This window comes from Polyergus mexicanus, unplaced genomic scaffold (genome assembly GCF_030449975.1).
Source record: "Polyergus mexicanus isolate NDT 795.1 unplaced genomic scaffold, iyPolMexi1.0 SCAF_4, whole genome shotgun sequence".
Lineage (NCBI taxonomy): Eukaryota > Metazoa > Arthropoda > Insecta > Hymenoptera > Formicidae > Polyergus > Polyergus mexicanus.
In genome coordinates, this window is record NW_027223324.1 from 11,925,003 (window position 1) to 11,948,739 (window position 23,737).

A 23,737-nucleotide genomic window follows, 5' to 3' on the forward strand; every position below is an offset into this window, starting at 1 on the left:
GCACGATACATATACATGTCACGGTGAATTTAAAAGGAGAAGCGAAAAGATAGGAAGAGAGAGGCGCTGTTTTGCGTGTGCATATCTCTCTCTTTCTCTTTCTCTCTTTTATATATATATATATATATATATATATATATATATATATATACATATATATGTATGTATGTATGTATGTATGTATGTATGTATGTATGTATGTATATATATGTATAACGTAATAGCAATTTAATCAATAAAATAAAAGGATTGCTTTGGCCTGAGCGCACCCTCCGAGACTTTGCAATAATTACAAGAGAGAATTATGAGCGGCTGTACTTGATTGGATCTATACGCGCCTCTTCTGTTCCCTCTTCCTTCTCTCGTCTCGGCTTCCTCGATAATTCGGTTCTCTTCTCCCTCCGTGTGCTCCCTTTCTTCGCGTGCATGGGAATATCTTTTCTCCTCCATTATTGCACAGCAATGAAGGAAGACGCTCTTACTTAACTCCCGCGAACCACAGGCTGCAGCGGCGTGAAACGAGAAAAGAGACGTTCTCAGATGTTTCTCGTGATTGATACTCCACGATTTCGGCGAATGGCGGTCGTCACGTGACGGCGTATATTTAGCATGCTCCCGGATTCGGAACGCATTTTTTTATCTCGAAAACGCATAGCCTCGTTTGGATACCAACTTTTGCGATAACTCCGGCGAACGCGCCGATTCGATTACTAGTACGTTTCATTACTAGTAACTCCCATCTCTTGTCGATAATTATAAAAGGTAATAATGTTTTTTTCTCCATTTGTCGTTCGTTTCAATCGGACGCGAATATAATGTTACGATCGTTCACCTGCCAACGGTAGTCTTGGAATAACGCAAGAAACTAACCGCGCGATATAATATTGTGGAGCCGCAGCAAATTAATAATCGCTCTCTCCGCGAACGTGGAAGAAGCAGGAAGAATTGCACCTCGTGGACCCTCCTTCTGCACAAGCGTGCAGCATGAGCGGGGTTTAATCAATATTCAAGCCGCGATTTTGATTATAATTAAACAATAATGATGGAATAATGATTTATTACAAGTAATTACTAGTTGCTGGTTAGATCGAACTGGTTAGGTCTCTCGCACTCCCATCCAGACAATCCAGCCTCTTCTTCGCTTTCTCTCTTTCTCTCTCCATCCTTTTCTTCCTTCCCTGCGTTACCTTCGACGATCCTCGTCTCAGAGATATACGGCGAATGATGCTCATTGATGGCTAAGGCGTGCGTTCGAGCCTTGGACGTGACGGCGACCGCTAACTTTTACACGCAAATCGATAAAAAGCAATGATATTTTTTGAACTTTTATCACGCTTGTCTAACGGTTTAAAATCGTTCGTTTTATAATAACCGCCTCCGCATCTGCGACTTCCTATTCGTCCTTGGCAAATCAAATATCACATTTCCCCTCGCGATCTCTACCACGTTAGAAAACAATTACTAACCACCATTTGTGTTCCATCGAAGGCGCATTTTTCGCGCCAAGTTTGCTTCCTCCGACATCTACGCCGATATAAATCATGCTTCCCTATTCCTTTATTTGCCGCGCCTCGGGTATTAATTACACCTATCGCATTCATAGTTATCGGACGCGAGTGTCTGCGTACCAGGTGAGACCAGGTGCAACTGGAGCGATCTGTATAAAGGTGGGTATACACTTAGCGAACGAACAGCGAATGCGAAACGTTTTCAACGTTTTTCTCGCACGAATTGTCTTTGATGTACCGCTTCATGAGGGAATCGAGCCGAATGCGAATCGAACGTTCTGTTCGCATTCGCTTTGCCGTATATATCTGCTGAATGATAATAATGAACGTTTGCATTCGCTGTTGGTTCGCTAAGTGTATACCCACCTTAATAATCCTCGAATCAGATATTAACGAATATACGACTAACCAGCTTATAGCTATCCCTTTATCTTATAATATGTAGTATGAAGTTTGAATAAAGATGCTTTATTATTATGTGAATATTGCAAATATATATATATATATATATATATATAATATTGTACAATACTGAAAATTTCTAATGTTCCTTAAAATTTCTTTAAAATACTTTCAATTGTGATTTGCATCGAATAGAATACAATAAAATATACGTGTTTATATTACATGTAAGAGACAACTTTATGATAAATAATGCCAGTTAATTTCAATATATAGATATTTTTCGTTAACGAGCAAACATTTCTTAATTGAATTGTTTTTTATACGATAGTAATTCTAAAGTATAGGAAGAGCGAAAAAATGGGCATGATGGTTACACGATGACGATGCTATGAGCATCATTCTGTTATTTCTGACAAACTATAAAAAAAAGACGGATAAAAAGAAAAAGAACCATCATTATAACGTTCAAATGATGCACCTAGCGGATGGAGGAAGTGCAAACATCGCGATATGTCAAATGCAGGCAATGGATTCGACTGCGATACGCGAGGGCATGCCGTCTTGATGTGTTTCTCGAAGCGAATCTTTCTCATCGCGACGAGAGCAGCGATTTATTTGCTACATTTATCGTTCGTCATCTCCACCTATGTGAACTTAGCACCCGACTTTAATAAAAAATTTTCGTTATACTATTATACAAAATCAAGGATTATCCATCGTGACAGCACCAAAGAACATTGTTGAACGCGTCGACGGGGATAATATTCTCGCCACGAAGCGCCGCGTAAGCGCTAGTTATACAGTGCGACTATAACATAGTGGCGACTAACAAAACTATTATGTACGATAGCGAGACGATAGTGCGAGCGTCATTAGCAACGATCGATGTAAATCGCCGGCGTCCTGGTAGCGTTAGCCGTCGTTTATGAAGCACCGTCTTTGTGCCGTGCCAGGATTAACTAATTGACTCGTGGTATGCTCCTAGGAGTTATGCCACTATTTATGCTGCGCGCCGATCTCGCGGGAGCGTGTATGCATAGGGTAGCGAAAGAGAGAAGAATAGAAAGAGAGAAGATCGAATGCGGCGGCGAAAGGGAGGACGCGCGGTATGATAATAAACGGTCGGCGTTTCATTAGCAACAACTAATATCGTACACGCTAGTTCAGCATAACGTAACTCTATCGTCAGTTGTAATACGGCGTACACTGATAGCGCGCGAAGCGGTCGACCATTAAGAGGCCCTCCACAGAAATACTAAGCTTCGTTAGTGCCATCGGAGATGGCCCGATCGTTGCCCTATCGTCACGAGCGATGTCGCGCCACGTGTAAACGCGGATACCTCAATTTCATTGATGCCTGGAAGCGCTATTTTAATTTCGATTCATAAACGTGCTTCCTGGAAATTTTTTTTTTGTCTCAACAATTTTACGCTTTATTAATATCGCGCAAAATCGCATTCTTTGCGTAATTCTGTAATAACTGGAAACTTAAGGACGCTGTGTTGTTGCTGGAGCGATAACGAGACAGATTCGATCGCCGAGGCGCCGCAGCTCCTCATTAATTAACGATAACTGTTGTAATACGATGCGGTATGTCACTCTCGACCGCATGCTCACCTTATCTCATCCCGGGAATCCCGTTACGATACCGGCTGGCTCGTTTCTGACTTAATATGTCTTCGTGTGTATGCGCGTACGATAAGCACCGATCGCTTAATGGTGAAATTAATATGCATTTTTCGCAGTCGAGTCTACTGCTCGAAACACGTATCTCGACTCGCGCCATATGGGAGATCGCGTTGCGATCTCCGATCTATCTTCGTTCCCGACCGTTCCGTTACAGCTAAGCGAGATTACGCCGTAGTTCGCACCGAATCGATCTCAATTTCGCACGAGTCTCGAGATTTAAATAGGCAAATCCATGTCGAGGAAACACCTATCGCGCCTTGTAATTATAGTTTTTTAACGAGACTTAATGACGCCGGCAGTTTCTTAGAATCTTTTAAACCGCGCGCTAGCTGTCTCATACCTGCTTCCCGACTGACTAAAAATTATTCAGATGCCAATAACTGTAAAGTCTTAATTATGCGATTACACGGATAACTTTTTACTCAGCCACACCTGTCTCAGCAAGAGAGTGAGAGCGAGATGAAGAGATTCGACACTTTCGAAATACCGTGCAACTAGCAACGGTTTAGTAACCGCTCTAACAGTTTATACCCAACTATTATCTGCATTATGTTGCATAGCGGGCCGAACGCCGAGTTCATAGTCAGTGCCGATTAAGATAAATCCAAGGTGCAACGAATCGTCGATCATAATCGATGCACTCTCTCGCCATACGTCCGGTATGGTATCGTATTGGTTAATTGGTTAATAAAAATCATTTACGTCATATAATTTTATATAATTCGTGAGCCGTTATCTGAGATTATTACGTAAAGATTTAGTGCCAAAGAGGTAAAAAGAGTTAATAAAATTTATCTTCCATTCTGCGATTGGAATTTTTAAAGCGACTGGCTTGTCTATCGTGAAATCTTACAAACTTTCGCTGATGAATAAATATTAATGTAAAATGCGGTATGCGCATGAGAGATGAGGGAAACGACCGCGAAGACATGAAAATGGAAGAAAAAAAAACAGGCAGACGAGGAGATAAAGACGACGCGACGAAGGACGGAGGGCGAGAGAAAGGTTTGAAAAAATTACCCGACGCGAAATTCTTTGCTACCAATCAGCGCAAAGATAATTAAACGAGGGGAGGATACCCGAAGCCACGGGAGGGGTACGTAAGAAATAGGGGGAAGGGCGCGAGATAGGATCGAAGGAGGGGCAGGCGTGGCCCTTCTGGAGAATGATGGAAGCACCGGTAACTGGTGGTAAGAGAACGACGATGAGCTCGAATAAAGTAAGACGGAGGAGAGAGGGGCGGAAAACGAGGAAACGTATAATAGCGAGCGACGTTGCACGATGCGATGATCGCCTTCTTTTTCTATAAAGCGACAACGCGCAAGTAGCGGCATGACAATTACGTAAATATGACGATGACGACGACGACGACGATGATGATGATAATAATGATGATGATGACGGCGATGAACATTGTTTAAAGCCTAGCGGGAGACTCGCGCGCGATTTAATTTGTTCCTCGGCGGGAACGTCTGTGGAACGTTGGTCCATCGACCATCGGCGCGCTGATATCCTCCCCTTCTAAGCGAATGCGTTTATTAATGAAATGATTGAGCGTAACGAGCGGCGGAAAATTCACGAGTAGGTAAGTACGTCGGGGATTAATTAAACGCGGTATGCGCGGCTTATCAGCCGATCCATTTGACACAAAATTAATGAATACGCCTCGTCCGGATAGCGCTAATTAATGCGCGCGGAACGCCAGGGAGTGCATCTATTCGGAGGGAATTGAAAACCCCCGTATGTATGCGATATTCGCTCGATACGCGATCGAGTATACGAACCGAGAAAGGAATCGAGATTATTTCACGAGTGGCCGAGTAAACGTGAGATGGCAACGAAGGTTAAAGGATCGGCGCGCGGATCCGGCCGTTTCATGTTTCCGTACACGAGATCCATATGGGCCTGACGAGGAGAGAGAGAGAGAGAGAGAGAGAGGGCTACGCCATTTCGGCCTCTGTCTTTTCTGTCCAAACACGTCTAAAAGCCCAAATATTTGAAGTTATCCCGACGACTCCTGTAAACATGGCGAATGCCGATCATGTGCCGCCGAGTTTCAATACTTTGCGGCGCAGCTTCGATCCGATCCCCTCGTCGTCTTTCATTATGTTCGCTTCATGGTCAATCCGAGATGCCGCATTCCTGCCGATTTACGCGACACGAAGCAGCTCGCAAACACGACGCAACGCAACACAGGACTGATTGACATTCGGACAACGTGCGTATGTCTCGATAAATAACGCGGTTTCTCCGTGTGGATTTAGGCCGTAAACGTGAGCAAAGTCGATTGTCGTGGCCGAAAGATCCTCTCGGCGCCGTCTACAAAGACGTTTACGGCTTTTATAGTATTTACTCGATTAACGAGCACCGCCTAAAGAGTTTGTTAATATTAGCATACGCAGGGAGTTCGAAGAAAGCGAATCACGAAATATGTGTGTGGTTTGTGCGCAGATTAAAGCTTGCAATAATAATAATTAATCTTACATTATTATTAATTAATAATCTAAAATGCGAATCGCACCGTAGCGAAAAATATATATTATACATAAGTGTATACGTATACAAAATTTGTAGTAAAAATTTATCCTTCTCTTCGACGAATATTAAAAGTCGGCTAATTTGTATAATTGGAAATAAAAAAGTCCCATGTAATCGATACTGTGCCGATTCTAATCAAGGATCGCGACGAGCGATCGGAATGCATCTCTGTCGCGAAAATAACTAACTTGAATTAAAGGGGCAAATTTTAGTGTGATCGTCGTCCTTGCCGCCGACGAAAATGTCGTAGGGGCCGCGTTATACGACTCCAATCTCAGGTTAAATCTTAATGCCGGGATGGGTTGAACGAGATTTCACGAATGCTGCGTCGTCGTCGCCGAGCGTATATCCCGACTTCGCGCACTCGCGCTTTTACGACTCGACTTTTACGACGATCGACCTACGCTGGTTTATCCGCGCCCCAGTGTGAACAAAGAAACGTCAAGATTAGCGCCGTCATGAAGAAAATAGAGAAAAGCCGCCGCGATATCAGCCGCCGCCACCGGGGATGACGGAGGTTTAATTAATAGCGTTTAGAGCGTGTATATTGTAGATTCGGTACGTGTAATGACCGCCATCGGGGACCGATATAAAGCCGATGCAATAGCGAGGAGCTTCTTTCTCGGCAGCGCAGTGTCTGTCTGAAACCGAGGTAACACCTGGTCGCTAACTGCCTCGGCTGTTTTCACCTTTTGCTTCCTCGCGCCTACACGCCAACCACGAGTCTCTTTCTCTCTTTCTCTCTTCCTCTGTCGAAGGCGGCATCCTCCCCCCCCGTTCTTCTAATTTACGCTCGCATCGAGGATCCATAAAAACGGGTAATGCCGGTATGCGAACGTGAAAAGCCGCGGCGAAACCGAAGGAGACACGAAAGTGCGTCCGTTAATGCGGCAATATCCGCAAAGATAAGGGGGTTAGCCGGCGCGATGGCGATTTACCTAGCGGAAAATCCCGAGAGAATGGTCAATCGTAAATTCCAGAAATGTGAGAAACACGCTATAATGGTTTCCCGCTCCGTCGTCTTTAAGTCAATGTCTCTTTGGAGGAGAAAGTCGGTCGTCTAATTTAATGACACGCTACCATTTTCGACCTACATTACCGTTAATAGCGAAAGAAAAAAAATTATGTTCGATAATAATATACACATATTTCACAGATAGTAAAACAGAGTTGTTTGTAAGCTCCCATTGAATTAATTATTACACTAAAATTCAAATCATTTAATTGCAATTTTCTGCGGTAACCAAGCGACTCATTATCATTAATTTATCACAAGGATGACAAATCAATCTCGAGATGCATTTTATCGCGAGAAAGCTAAGAATGCATGGAAAAGCATAGAAATAATCAGACATCGGCATTTTAACGAACGAGACCGAAGCTAAGGGTAAATCGTAATTTATCGATGGTCAAGATGAGCGGATGTACGACGATTTGTACGGACCAATGCCGGTGTTTTCGAAAGATTTCCGTCGCGATCGGATATATATATATATATATGCGCCGCGCTGTTGTTCGAATTTCGTTCGAGTTAATCTCGAGAGGATGGCCTCATCCATCGCGGGCCGTTTGTCGGTAATTATGTTAAAGCGACACTTCTTTACTTCGGTAAGTCAACGACCGCGAGATAAGCGGCACGAAATTGAAATATCCCGGCACTCTTCGGGGCCGCCCCCCTTATCTCTGGAATTCCACGTTTCACCGTAAGTGAGTCGTTCCATTCAACGCCCCACGCGGACCGATCTCTCACCTTTCTCTTTTATTTCAACCTGCGTCCGAATGTCCGCTCTCTATCATGACGTGTGCTTCCATTTCGTAATCTTAGTCGAAAATTGAAAAAAAGAATGCAAATAATATAAGGAGAGTAAACGAGCAAATGCGCTGCGTTTCAGAGAGAATTTAGAGTCACTCTCACTCTCTCTCTCTCTCTCTTTAATATAAATTACTTTTATATAAAATTTCGTTGTTGAGATGCCGCATATTTCGCCAACCAGATAAGTATCCCATACGACGGCGAAAATAAAATACACAAATACGGATCGTCCGCGAGATCGAGAAGCGACGAAAACAATAACTAGTTCAGCCGACCGTAACCGTAGGCCATTATTAAGGCCCATATCATTCGGCGGTTTATGAGCAATTTGACGGAGGGAGAATCACGGCCCGTTGGGCTCGCTCCTCTCCTTTGTGCGACATTCCTGGCGTTCTACCAGCGCCGAACGTGTCAGCGAAATCTGAAAGCGGCCGTAAAAACTCGCGTAAAAATTTGCCGGCGTTAGCGTACGCGATGCAGCAAACGAGTCTCGTAGGTCTCGCCGTCGTAACAATCCCCCCCCCCTCCCCCCAGCCTTTAATCGATTCGCGGTTTACGCTCGTTTGCGCTGATGCCGGACGACGTCCGAATTCCGATCGTCCTCCTATCTTTCGGTATCAGGCCCTTTTCGTTTTCGACATAGCTTCGTACTCACGGTATCCCGACACTTTGCGTGCTACCGTACTCTCTTTGGATTATCGCACGAGCGCAACGGCGATTGGCCATCTCGGCGGAGAATCGGAAAGTGCCGTGACTGCGCCATATGCGATATGTCGCAATTTCATCGACGCGCCCGGAAAATTGGAAATGGTTGGCACCGGCAATGTAGTTTTTTTTCTTTTTTTTTTTTTTATGTTCTCGGTGAACGCGGTAAAATGTGTACGTGAAAAGCGAAATAAAAGTTTCATTAGGATTAAAGCGAGAAGTAAAGATCGCAAAGAAAAATCGTGTACATCGGCGTTTAGTAATTTAAGTAATACATCTTTTAATAATGCCTTAAAATCAAAGCAGGATCTAGTATAATGCTTCTACCTTATACAGGGTGTAACAGAGCGCCCGTATCAGCAGTTTTTTCGAGGAAACCACGCATTTTCGTGAAAAATGTTTCGTGCAAAAGTTGTAGAGCTCTAAGTGGCGCATTATATAACAATATTAGTATGACCTTGAATAGCACTGTCAACGTCATATAAAAATCACTTTGAATTTTTTAAATGGAACCCCCTATTTTTCACTACATATTCTTGTATCTTACCTCGAGAGCTTTCTAAAACATTATAATAAAGTATTTTTTCATTAAGTACTTTTTGAGTTATTTTATATTTTAATCTCTTGATATAAAAAATAAAATATTTCATAAAATATTCAGTTTTCGATAATCTGTAACCGTAATACTTTTATGTACAGAATAATGAGACAAATCAATCAGTGGGAAAAAAAAAAAATAATAAAAAAATACATTGTAAATAATTTTCTTAAAAACAATTATTTTTTATACTAATTGATTTGTTTCATTATTCTGTACATAAAAGTATTACGGTAAGATTATCGAAAACTAAATATTTTGCGAGATATTTTATTTTTTATATCAAAACATGTCAGATTAAAATATAAAATAACTCAAAAAGTACTTAATGAAAAAATACTACCATTTAGAGCTCTACAACTTTTGCATATGAAACATTTTTCACGAAAATGCGTGGTTTCGTCGAAAAAACTGCGATATTCCGAGCGATTTATTTCTCGAAATATTACTGTATTTGTAATTACACTACTATTTGATACGTAATAATAATTTTCTATTTTTTAATCTGCAATTTATAAAATGTAGATATAAATTCTGTGCGTTCTTTTACAATATAACATTTTTATTTAGTCGCTATATATACGAGTTATTCATACGCTTATGTAAATAATGTAATGTATAAAAATTGTAGAAAAATATATGCGGGAAATACATTTAATTTTTATTATATATTTTTGATTATTATAAATTTTTATCGTATTATTAATCAATATTTTTCAATCGTATATCCATATATAATAACGATATTCACTATTTACTCTCAATCTCGTATAATTCGCTCCTAACCTAACCTCGTAGCATATGGATTAAATGTGATACATCTAATTAATTATAGACTCACCAGTCGTAGTCTCGCTGTTTTTTCCTCGTCGCCTGTAATCCATTCATCTTTCCTATCCTAAAGTCCTTTGATTATCGATGATCGATGATCATCCATCGCGCATGCAACTGAATCAGTCATTTGGGTAATCAATTATCATCACTCACGAAACTCGCGATACTTAAAATTCGACATCCGCAGGATATTTTTTTCCACACTACCGATGCACGCATATTTACTCAGATGTTAATCATTATAAAAATATAAGTGCCAAAAATCAAAAGTCGCGATACTTGTAACGAAATTCATTTTACACACTTTCGATCGAATATCGATTATCCATATATATTCACGACATTCGTGTAATTATTATAGTAATCGTCCGACATTTTATTCGACACTCCCGTCGACATTTATGCGCACTGATCGACTCGAGACATTTATCACGTTATTCATTATCACTCGCGACACTTAAAGCATATGTGCGAAATACTTTGTTCGATATTTATTCTCGGTATTCACAAAATTCGCGTACTCACGATAATCACTCGATAACGAACGTAAAAGTGCGGTTTTATGTTCGTGACGTCGTGACTGTCGCGATCGTTGGACGGTTGCAATTTGATACCCGGCAGACGCGTAGATGCGTGAGAGATTTATACTGTCAATGGCTAATAGAGATAAAGAGACACGACATTCGAGACGAAGCTTCGATCGAATATCTCGACGTACTCGTCTAGCACGGTAGACGGATGGACGCGATTTGTTGTATATAACACGAGCTCGCGTCTGCTCCCTCCCCTCCCCGCCCCACCACCCCGAGAATCGTTCGACCAATAAAACGCCTCTCGCGATATCCGTACTTTTGAAAAAAGTATGTTTACGTTTCGCATATTCTCGCGTCGAGTACATTTGAAAAATAAAATCGTCGCGATTCACGCAGCGATTAAAACTCGATTCCGGGATACTTATCTCTCGATACTAATATGTTACAACGCCCGATATTTTTCTCGAAATTCACCTGCGCGTAATGGCGGCCATTCGATGACTAGCGAAAATGCGTTTATTTATACTAACGGGATTCACACGCTACTCGTCAAGGCGTTCGTCGAAGAAGGAAACTCGATAAGATGCGTGTTAAACATGATTTACGCATCGAGTAAATATCGATCACTATTACTCGCGAGGTTTAATCTCGACGTTAAAATCACGGCAATTACTTTCCGCTCGCGGACATTCCCGAAATTCAACTGCCCGCGACGGTTACTACCGTTTGGCTAGAAGTTTTCAGGGATGCCAACGTCACAATTTTTCTCGTCAAATTCCGAACGAAGCGTCTAACTATTCTCGCGCGCGTTCACGCTCATCGGTCCGATATCGAATATTGAGTCTCTCTCTTAAATTCATCATTTCCGTAATTATCGTAATCGAAATAAATGTCAAATTTCTAATTTAGCAATAAAATTTTTACTCGGCTCTCTGGCGCCTTCGCGCGATCGTTAACGTCATTAATAAAATAAATAATATGCGATTAGACGTACAGAAAAAAAAAAAATTTGCAGAAACGTGATTGGCTTATCGGGAAACGCGAGTCGCTCACAATTCAATAGCTTGCCGACTTTCTTGTCATTTTATATTCGATGACGTGACACACAGCGACATATTCATGGCGATTCAAATTCAGACTCCTCCATCGATCGAAAGGTAATTATTAATATCGCGTGTTTTAATTCAGCTACATATATACGCGATCAATTTATTATAGACAAATTATAGAGCGAAATATATATCTCGGCAACGCGCACTCCATATACTTATCTAGTTGAACCGATTTAGACCGATGTAGACGGATGTTGGTAGACGCGGCTGCGCTTGTATACGTATAGCGCGAGCTTGCGTCCTTCGACAAATTCCAGGAATCCGTCCGAGCTGTTTTTTCCCGATAATACGCGTCGCGCTCGTGCACGTGCGTGTCACTTCTGTATTCTTTGCTCGAACGAAATAATACGATAGTAATTTTTCTGTATAGGAATAAAATATTATAGTAAAAATTCAATATCATTTTTCTCACATAATATTGTTAATATAATTTTCTAATTGTAGATTATATACTAACCTATAAAAGAGAAATCACGCAATATTTTTATATTCAATAATATTATAATATATACGTATATTATATATTCACGTATTATATTTTACAAAGGAGTATTGTGTAACTATTTAAATATTTTGATGCACCAACAAATGCATAATCGTTAACAAGCAATAGGACAAATGCATAATTTATAATTTTTATAGTACGAGATATCTTAATATCACTTTATTCCAGCTTTACAATTAATCTTTTAAAAGAGAATACATTTTTCATGCTGTACGTACTGTAAAATTTTCCCCGTGTATCTGATATAAAATAATAATTACTCATCGATCGACAAAGTATTGTATAACAATCGCATTGAGAATATTAAATATATTGAAATATCGCGGAAAATTTTTTTTTTCACAATGATTCGGAAATCGTCCATTTTGTACATTCTTTCTTCTTATCGAAAGTCGAAAGAATATATATACGCAAAAGTAAATATGCTGAAAATGTAATATCTAATGGCACATTGTTGTTTAAATTTGCGCGCGCGATCGTAAATAGATTGCATTTTCGCGAATTATTCATGTGTGTGTGAATCTTCTTCGTAAAGTTTCAAGAAATAAATAGAAATTGGCATCGAGCGAATGACAAATATGTATGCGGGACAATTGGTGAGTAGTTTTTTAGTAGTAGAGAGAGTAAAATTTTTAATGCAATATATATATATATATATATATATATATATATATATATATATATATATATATTTGTATTTTTAACATAATATATACCTCTATAATTTCTCAATACATACACACACACATACACACACACACGTAAAAATCTTTCATTATTCTTTTTCTCACGTAATACATAAATTTATTTACAAAGTATTTTTGAAGCGCTAATTAGTCCGCCATATATGTAACATTATAACATCGCACGATTCTGATAATTATAATGACCGACATGACATCGGCATTCGAGTTCATAATGATCGCGTGAGAAATCGCATGCGGTGATTTCATAAAAATAATCCTATTTAATAAGGAACTGGCTTTTGATCATTTGAAACGAACGCCGGGGCACCATGCCCGATACGTTTCCTTAACACGCGAGCAACAATAAATCAGCAATAAAATGTTGCGGAGTATCACCCCAGAGAGAATAACTAATTGCGACCCGGTAATAATAATTACTCGCAGTACGTGAGTTATTATCGCGCGTTATTCCGATTATATACGGCGAATTATAACCAAGCGGGCAATACTTATCGCGACTGCCGGAATAATGTTGTACTTATTTAGTAACACTCGGTTATAGATTAACGCGCCCAGGATAATCCATTATTTATGCGAGATATGTCAGCGACACGTTTACGATTTTGACACGAAAGGTTCAATTAACTCCCGGCTGCGTTAATGCGTCCCTTCCTTTTTTTTTTCCATCATCCTCCGAGAGCGTTCGATCTTGATTATAAGTTTGCCCGCAGGTCCGCTTCGTCAATCGGTACAGACATCTTCATACATTGTATGGACGCTATATAATAAATACTTCATCTAACATGTATCGATCCATCGATGTATTTTTCTCGTTCACTGGCTCGACAACTATTTTTTATTTCGCTTTTTCGTACGTATGTGTGTGTATCTGTCAATGTGTATACATATATATTTAACGCTGCTTTTTAAATCCATACGTTATTTTCACACGTGTAAAATGAAAAAAAGCGCCCTAATTTTTAAATATCGACGTTGTCTTGTCTCGGATGAGAGATACGGCGCGACAAGATAGGGCGAACGGGAGAGAGAGAAAGAGAGAGAGAGAGACGAAGAGAGGAAAGAAGGAGAAAATCCCTCGGGAGGAGACTGGCAGCGCCGACTCCTCAGCCGCATTATGCGTACGAATGCAAATTCCCGTTCGCTTCGCTGCGGGCAGGCATTTATTTGTCACGCACTCGCAGCCGTATACAGCCGTGGACAGTACGGAACATACGCGATTCGCCGTCTCCGCGTCGTGCCTCACTCACAATCCCTCTTCCTCCTCGGCCACCTCCGCGTCGTCCTCCCTCTTCTCGCTATCCCTATTCCCTCTCTCGCTTCCTTCTCCCTCGAATTTCCGAGCGACCTAGGCGACCGTGTACCCTGCCACAATTATCTGCCACCGTCATCTCGCGCGGGTACTTTTGTTCGCGGATTGCATTGCCGCCGTCGCCGCATGCTGCTGTCGCTTGGTACTTTTCTATTAATTATGCAGCCGTACGCGAGCAGGACCCTAACGATCCGACAGCGAACTACGGCGATTCGTGAGTCCGCATCGCGTTGTCCTCTCTACCTCTCTCTTCCTCGAGGAGGATGCTTTCTCTCTCTCTCTCCGTTTCTCTCTTTATATCTGCAGAGAGATAGCGAAGTGCTCGCGAGTACGCGAATCTTAAGAGAGCGCGCGTAATTTACAAGCGGTAAGTTTATTGTTACACGTGGAATCATGTACGCGCGTGATTTCGCGATTTATGCTCGCGATTTTTAAACAGCGGTTTTAGATTAATTTTACTTAAGGCTCCACGTCTCTGGCGCTCCCTCGTCGGATCGAAATAAATTTTATATCGATAACAAATTATATTTTTACAATTGATACATTCTTTAAAATAATCGTGAAAAGTCAGAATCGGAAAGGAATTGCAAATTTTATCGCATAAAAAAAATGTAAAAATTTTAGAAGACAAAATTTCTCTTTAATCTTTCTCGCGGCGTATAATTTTATTCAAATAATAATCTCTACGCACAAAGTCTTTCCGCTCGCATACATGCGAGAATTTTGATAAGAATCTCGTTAATTTCGACATGTCAATTATCGTGCTCGTCGCCGCAGGCCGCAAGTGGCGTAGCGGCAGTGAAGGTAACGGCCAGCGTACACACACACACACACACACACACACATACACATCCACACACAACGCCGAGAAACGCATTAGCGCGTAATCGCGTCCTAAGCAAAGCCGACACGTAGTCGTTGTACATCAGCGGGCTAGTGACATGCACATGAGTTAAGCGCGGGGCACGGCCGGTACAAACTTACAATGAGTTACGGCCGTACCGCTCGCACGTTCAGAGTGCACGGATGCGCGTGATCGTACTACACGCCGAGTACGCTCGGATTTCGATGCATTTTACATAATTCCGAAACGACGTGCAAGATAAATGTCGCGAGATGCCATGTCAGACGGAAGGATGCGGAGACTGTTGAGCTACTCGCATGTATTCTCTAGCATGTGCATCGAAATAATGCAAACATATTATAATGCTAGAAAAAAATATGAGACATTAAGATGGAAACTGGAATGCATATTTTACTAATAAATTTCATAAATACAATAGATCTCACATATACCTGAAGTAATTCCTTACAATTTTTTTAAGATGGTTATTTTATCGCATCGTTAGTTATTGCAAAAATTAATATTCATAATAAACATATCGCAAAACATGCCTTATCTATAATTAGAAATAGACCTCGGGCTATTCTTATTATTTTTAATTGATCGAGATAATGGAATCTGGGATAATATAATGAGATAAATGTGCACAAATTGTAAAAGTCATTGTGAAAAAAGCTTTTCACGTTCCACACATTTCACGATATCAACCCGGTATGATCACTTTCATAAATATCATCGGATCTTGATCTCGCATATGAACTCGCAGATTTGCATTCCGTTCGGATAAATGTTTTTCTTCTTCGCTTTTTAAGCTTTGCAGATCTTTTACTTCGACCATCTTATCCATCGGTTAGCATTCCAACGGCGGTTGATGCGAGCATTTCGTTCGCAATAATGAAACATTGAGAATCTAAACGACGGCATCAATTAAAAAACGAATTGAACACCGCGAACGAGAGTCGATTTACAGTCGAGAACCTTGTCCGCGTATATTGATAGCATACCGACATACAATAAATACAACGCCTCTGACGAGGCTTCGGCCGAGAAATGTTTCGATAAAAAAGAAAAGTTAAATTGCAAATAATGTGAGATTACTCAAAGAAAGAAAAAAAAATATACCAAAATCATCGATGAAATCATCTGACACTACTTTAACTCGTAATGACAAAACGCGATTACATTATATTATTATTTTATATGCCGATAAAAATAACGGGAAAGAAATATGTGACCTGTGAATTCGCGAATTCCCGTTTCGACGATTGTCAGAGGGGCTGCGTGTTACGCTCGTCGTGTGGAGCGAACCATGATAGCCAGGTTCTGAGGAAACGTCTCTCACGCGTCTTGTTTCTTTCCAGCTATCAGGCGAGTTCAGTACATACGCGGAGATGGATTTCTTTACGGCGGTATTTTTGTCTTTTTACGCAAAGCTGTAATAAAGATATCCAGGAAGTCAGTCGCTTCGTTATCTTTCCGCGGGTACAGTTACAGACTGGAGATTTGTAGTAACGGTTGCCGCGATAATACTGATAATAATGACATCCGTGATGCGTGCGCGCGATGCGTTACACACGTGAAATGATCTCGTATGCAATTAAGTTTAAATTTCTAGCATGATTTTCCTATCAAGAAGTTGGAACAATAATTGAGAATTAACGTTTACTTACGTATAACACGTTACAAATTCAATATCGGCGTTAACGATAAACTACGGTAGCATATCCGATTAAAGGCCTCGGAATTCTTATTATCGCGTGTTCCCGTTTGACCTTCGTCCATCGTAATCGCGGGGCACGCACGTCGACGCGGTACAATGTACCTCAGCGGGTGCCCCGGGACAGAAATTAGGGCTAAATAAGTAGCGGCTACTAGGAAGGCCGCGTTCCCTTAGCGAGAGCATGCAATTCATGAACACGAGCTCGAGGAGGGACTAGCGGAAGGAGTACGAGACCCTTGGACGTGCGGCGGCCGCGAACGTTGCGCCCAGCGGGCCCGATGCGAGATTAGGGCATCCTTCAACGACGTATCGCCAGATACGTCCCCCCGATGACGGCGCGTGTTACGCGCCACAGCAACACTATGCCGGATCGCAATATTTACAGCTTCGTATCTTAGAACCGTAAAAAGTAATCGAAAAAGTATGTCGGTTTTACTATTGTATGTCGTAATCGATATTTTAATTAACCAATTGCTTGCTGAAAAAATCAATGGCGCTTATAATAAGACCCGAACAAATATATAATAACAGATTAAATTCAATTGAATTGAAATGTATGTTTACAAAAAAAATTGTCTACATCGTAATATTTGTCTCGATTCATTTCACGCGGATATTTTGATATCGGTGAATAAGCACGGGTCTGATCGAGAGATATAACAACGACGGGCACTTAGAAGGAAAGAGAGGTCCGACGGCGCGGGAACGAGAGAGCGGAAGCCGCGTGCCCCCGGCCAACAAAATGATCAAAAGGCAAATTTCATACATTATTTTCACTTTAATGCTACCGTATCGCAATTTATGGGAGGGCCGGGATTTATGCGGACGCGTATACGCACCACGAGGCCTAATCTTGAGAGCGGGCCCCACCGCGTAACCGACAAACCGCCCTGTCCGCTTTCCATCCATCCGTCCGACCCCGTTTACTCGCGGGAGCGAGCGCACGCGCGCACCGCCACGTCGGGCCAAGATCCGGGGGGCCCGGGGATCGTAAAGAACTTTGTATTAAAACGTTGTACGTCCGGGACCGTTTATGTCAACAACCTCTGAGTTGTATGCGGAACGCCTCACGCCGCGCGCGATGTAGGCCTCTACTCACTCTCGTTGCAGCACACGGGGCCCCCGGGGCAACTCTCGACAGGGAGGGTGCTGTCGGATCGTTCTCTCGCCGTCGTCGCCGCCGCCGCCGCCGCGCGGTTACCTCGATCGTGATCTCTCGTGAATCGGTAGCGGGAGCGATCTCTACGGATGCGGGGCCCTCGAGAGTGCGCGGTCCCGATTCGGGACCCGTTACCCCACTGGGGCGCAACGTCATCTCATAATCCGATGGGAACGCGTCTGTCTCGCGTTTCGCTACGATGCCACTGATCGCGAAGAGCCCATTTTAACGATGCATCGCATCGATTAATTTAATAATAATAGTAACTCTAGATGTGATTATACGCACGCCGTCTTCTCTGAACAATACAACGAATGATTCAAACGGGACGCGGTATAATTCGATACTTTAAACCAAAAGCTTAAAAGCGTAATATTTCTTTCGGCGAAAGATCATGTTATATTTCTTTTTATAAATCTTAAACGTAAACTACACCGGTGATATACAAGAAACAAGAAAGATAGTTGAACCGATTTTGCATGAGAAAATTCTGAAACCGCGGAGCAAAGTATTGTAGTACGCTCTCTTGGCTCTTTATGATTTCAAAAAACTGTTCGGGCCAGAAATTACCTCGTATATAACTTGTACTTATGTTTATGCGCGCGTTCCACGTATCCCTTAATACATCCAACGAAATTATCGAGCACGAGTTTCGCAGGCAAGTCCCTAAAGTACAGCTACGATCGTTAAAAGGAAACACCTCTCCGAGAACGCCGAATCGAGTCGCTATGGCGGCTGCTCATGGGTTCGGTCGTCCGGGTCATTACATCGGCCGATAATTAATGATGACCGCGGCATCCGCGCAAGCGGTAGATCGGAACAAGGCGGTTAGGGAACGAGAAAGAAGCGAAAGGAAGAAAGAAAGAAGAAACGCGAGCGGAAGAGAGGCCCGACAGAGGCAACGACAGCAGCGACTACATACAGTCATTCGAATAATATGAAGAATAATATGAATAATAATATGAAGGAAGAATGCATAATTGAGAAATTCTGGACGATGCCGACGGAGCGCGAAGTACAATGATACTGAGAAAGAAAAAAAAAAAAAAAACGGAAGAAGTGCAGCGAGAAACGTGTCGTGCCGCAATTTCGCGCGCAGAAGCCATGTCCATTGCCGCGCGTCCGAAGCGCGAAGCATCGCGGGAAATTGATGAGCACCCCGAAACGTTAAAAACTTGCCGAAGATGGGCGATCGGGATCCGGGCGAGCGCTATTATTGGCAATCGATCGGCGCTGATGGACAGGTATCGAGGTTCTTTCCCGCTGCGCTCGCCCCTCTTCCTTTTTTTTATCCCTCGCTGCAGATGACGTGGAAGAAGATGAAGAAGAAGTGAAGAAGAATCAAGAGGAAAAAGGAACTGCGCGAGGAGGAAGAGAAGGAGAAGAGGTAGCCGAGAAGAGAGTCTTAACCACACTCCCTCGGAATATGGTCGCAATTACTGCAGGAGATTAATGAGCCGACCGCTCGCGCGATGCGAGTCTCCTCTACGAAGAGTCCTCCTCCTCGTCCTTACCATCTTCACCGTTCTCATGGGGAGAAGACGACTAATTCATTCCACAAGACAGGCAACTCAAAGTGTCTATTCTTCTTTTCTCTTCTTGTTGAGCGAGCGAGAAAGTCAGTAATTATAACGAGAGGTTTAGCACTAAGTCCCTTAATGTCATCCTTGCCCAATTATCTTGCCACTTTCGTGGAAGCGTTCGACATCGTTAATCACCAAGATGTTCAACACGCGTGCTTTAATATTGCCACGTGAGATGAAGATTTTAATATAATAAACTTCACCCAGCTTCATAAGGCGCGCACGATGCGCGTCAAACACCGCTAATGTTAATAAAAACTGGATCAAGTAATTTAATTATTGCTTTAGCTATTTAGATATTGAGTCAATTTTAGTCAACCATTAAAAATCAGAAAGTTATCTTTTCCAACTACGAGAAAAGTAATCGTTGATTATATCGATGCCGTGATACAACGAACGTCAACTAATGAGCGAATGGTTGACGTAATGTTTCCTCTTCGGCGATACGGTCTATCTTACCGAAGGCTTTTCTTTGCCTCTGACCCTTCTAATTAGCCATCGTGTACACCGCGCGCTGCGGATATCACAGACTACGAGGTAGGAAACCGGCCTCATGCGTGAGATGCTTAATATCGTGCTAGATGGGAGATCGAGATCGCCGAGCAATATTAATAATCTGTCGTTAGTCACTCCCTTTCATTAGTAAACGCACCGGACAGAGCTCGTTTTGGATGCCGGACCGGTGAACCGTCTAATTACCTCACCTCCACGCCAGCTAGAGGCAGGCTCGGCTAGAAGAGAAACCGACTGTGACAAACGTGTCGAGGAATCGTTCCTTTGTTCAGCCCTTAAAAAGGAACGGCCGGACAAAGAAATTTCGTCGAAGCGTCGAACCCGTGAGAAATCGAGCGTGTAAGACGAGGATAAATCAATTTGGTAACACATCACCATGGGGTCTATGCAAATATCGCTCAATCTCGCGCGAAAACAGAGACGCTTTGATCTGTAAAGCGTGTTTCAATTTAAATACATATTAATATATTTTAAATCATATGTAAATTAACTATATTAGAAAATTATATACTTTCACATTCAGTACATTATCGTGTTTAGATATAATACATGTAGATACCTGAATACAATAAACAACAATAGAGATGGACAATAGAGCGTTAAGAAGGTTACGAAAAACTTTGCCCGCAACGGGTTTCTCGCACGAATATTTAAATCCGCGGGTAAGGAAGCTTTTATGGCGCCGGCGTAATTTTAGTATTCTCAGGCAACAGATGTTTCTTGTTTCATTCTACGTTTAACGTTCACCCGGAATCTTACGGCGCGGCATGGCGCAGGAGAGAAAGAGGTAAGCAGCCCCCGCGGGCTTTAACTTAAAAGAGAGCTAATCCTAACTTCCCGGCGCATCTTCGTTGCGCGCGTACGAGCGAGCGAGCGAGCGAGCACATGCACGAACCTACGCCGCGCCGCATGTACGCGTGCGCGCTCTTATCGTCGGAGGACAAACGCGCAACAGCGCTACGTCACTCTATCACACGTGTAACAGGATGACACGAACAAAAAGGTGAAATCGACCATTATCGTATGTTAAACAGTTCCTGGTTCCTCTCGTCGCTAGTCGTCGCTGCCGCTACAGAACAGCGGTTGCATGTATAAGAGCCGCATTGCCAGTACAACGGAGAAAAAAAAAAGAGACGAAGGGAGAAGGAGCTAGAACCGTTGCAGCATCTCTTCCTTCTGTCTCTTTTGTATATTACTCTATCTTTCTCTCTCTCTCTCTCTCTCTCTCTCTCTCTCTCTCTCTCTCTCTCTCTCTCTCTCCCCCTCCCTCCCTCCCTCCCTCTATCTCTCATTTTTCTCATTCCTTCTGTCTCTCTTGCTGAAACCTCGCCCGAAAAAAGCTATTAACCGATATCCATCTGAGGTCATACCTCTGTTCGCGCTTACGCATACAGACGTAAGGGCAACGCACGAATACACACGCACACACACGCGTGGTGAATGTTTCTTGCATACGCGCGTTCCACGCTACGGTCCCGGGTGTGCGAAGGGTTTTGGGCGCTATCGCGCAATGCGGAATGGGTAATGCATCCTGTCCAAGCCTGGGGGCGCCAAATGAATTACAATATTTCATTCTCACGCCCGTACATACCCACCGACAGGGCATATTGGCGGGGCCTAATTGCATTTAACTCATTATTGGTTCAATCGTGCAACGCGAACGCGGGCCGAGGGAGACACGTTCTCGCCGTTACACGATCGCGTTTCTTTCTCTTTCTTTTTCTTCCATCGATCCCCGACAGTCCACCCGGTTACTCCTCTGCCCTTTCGCGCGGTATCCCTTCTCCCGCCCTTTCGATTCGTACAGACATTGCCTCGTTGTCGAGATTATTATTGCTTTGTTTTTCTCTTCGCGCGATCGTTTGACGTTAATGCAGCCACCGATCGTCCGAGGCCGGCCTCGAGAAATTCTGGGTAGCTGGCCGGTCGCTCGCCAACTTGCACGCCGCACGTAGGACATATTGCTACCGAAACGAACGACCGCTGATAAGCGATCACCACCGCGGATGACGAATGAGAGAGTCCCTCCGCATAATTGCGACTCCTCGCGTACTTTGCAGATAAAGCACGCTGCTCGTTGCAGATTGCTCGTCCACCGAAATGTATTCGTGGATCTCGTTCAGCGCGAATCGAATAAAAATAAAACGGTCAAATGCACGTCTGCCCTTGCGATATACGCGTGTCTAGCGCCGCGACATATTATATCGTACATTTTTCCTATTACATTCTTCGGTACATTTACGCGGTACCGAAAGATTAAAATATTATTCGCGGATTACAAAAGCTAACTGTATATTCGTATCTCGAGATCAAGAGCTGCTACGCAATCGTGCGTGTTACGCGTATTCCTCCCGATGCATCTTGTCATCCAGCGTACCCCGCGGTGACACGTGCGTGTCGGGCCGCTCCGCTCTTTCGCGATAGCGCATTAACCAGACCGGAGATGATATTAGCGGAATAACTGCAAATATACAGCGGGGTTAAATACACGCCATACACGGTTGACGGATTAAAGAACGTGGTGAGTGTGTTATCTGGCCGCGCGCCGCAAGAAACGGCCACGGATTTTCTCTTAACTACAAGGAACACGGAGCCGTCATTCATCGGGGCCCCTACAGCCCCGACAGATTATTATAATTACCTTTCTGTCGTGTATCCTTCCTCATTCTACCATCTCGTCCTTTTAGCCAGCTGTAACACTTAACACTCGTTACGAACAAGTGTACAAGCGCCGGCATTACGGCCTCCGAGTACACCACCGGCGCGAATTCTCTCCCTCCTTCCCTCCACCCTCATTCGATGTTTGCTCTCCCGCGTACAGTATATCTCGTATATGTAGTATATCGCTCCCATCTCTCTCGCACTTGCTTGAACCTCTAATTGATATAATCCACCGCGATGTGGCTTTGTTACGCGGAATCTGGGGATTATATGGCTTTACGCAATTAGTCGGCCCCTCTTAAGGGATGTTAATACACCGGCGGGGTGTACATTAAGATCTCCTCTCCGGATTTCCTTGCCCCCCTCCTCGCCGACCTTCCTCTCCCGTCCCCTATGCATTCCCCTTCCTCGCGCGGCCATTCCCTCTTGCCCCCTCATTCGAGCGCGTACCGCGCCGTATAGTAATCCGCGCGATATCTTAATCCTCAACGCGAAGCGCTCACTTTTAACTCGTGGAAGCTCGTTAGCCAGGTTGCGTACGGCTCGTGCTGCGAGCATTCACGGTACAACGAAATTAATTTGCCGGCTCTCTCTCTCTCTCTCTCTCTCTCTCTCGCCGCGCGTCTATACCACCTTCTGGGCCTCCCTTCTTGCTCGTTACTGGAAAGAATATCGCGTATAGTTACAGCAACGCCGAACCGGTTGTCGCGGAACGCTATTCTTATCGAGAGAGTTTGCACGAAAATATGAGACCAACTCTGTCATCTTTCAGCCTCCTCATGAATAATGCAACTGAGAATTTTCGATAGTTTCGATAGTGTGAAAGTTCCGATTAATTTACTCTGCTTCGCTCACAAGTTGTCACTTGAATGTTTGTTACAGCATTCAAATAATTATTAACACATATGGTAGTGTTAATTGATAATATTTCAATTCGATTAATAAACTCTACGGGCGATAAAAATACTGGCTAATTAACTAAACTTAATTGCTTATCGAAA

At 43.0% G+C, this 23,737-nt stretch overlaps 1 protein-coding gene across 4 annotated transcripts in view; it reads right to left on the reverse strand.

Moving 5' to 3' along the window:
* Positions 1 to 23,737, reverse strand: part of Ds (dachsous cadherin-related 1) — a 323,661-nt gene that overhangs the window by 189,449 nt on the left and 110,475 nt on the right. The window contains exon 1 of one of the 4 annotated variants that reach the window (XM_070294926.1): positions 10,098 to 10,347. The exons of the other annotated variants lie outside the window; for them this stretch is intronic. The gene's annotated coding sequence lies outside the window, so the exon portion shown is untranslated. Of the gene's footprint in view, positions 1 to 10,097; positions 10,348 to 23,737 lie in introns of those variants that run through there. 4 annotated transcript variants of the gene reach the window in all.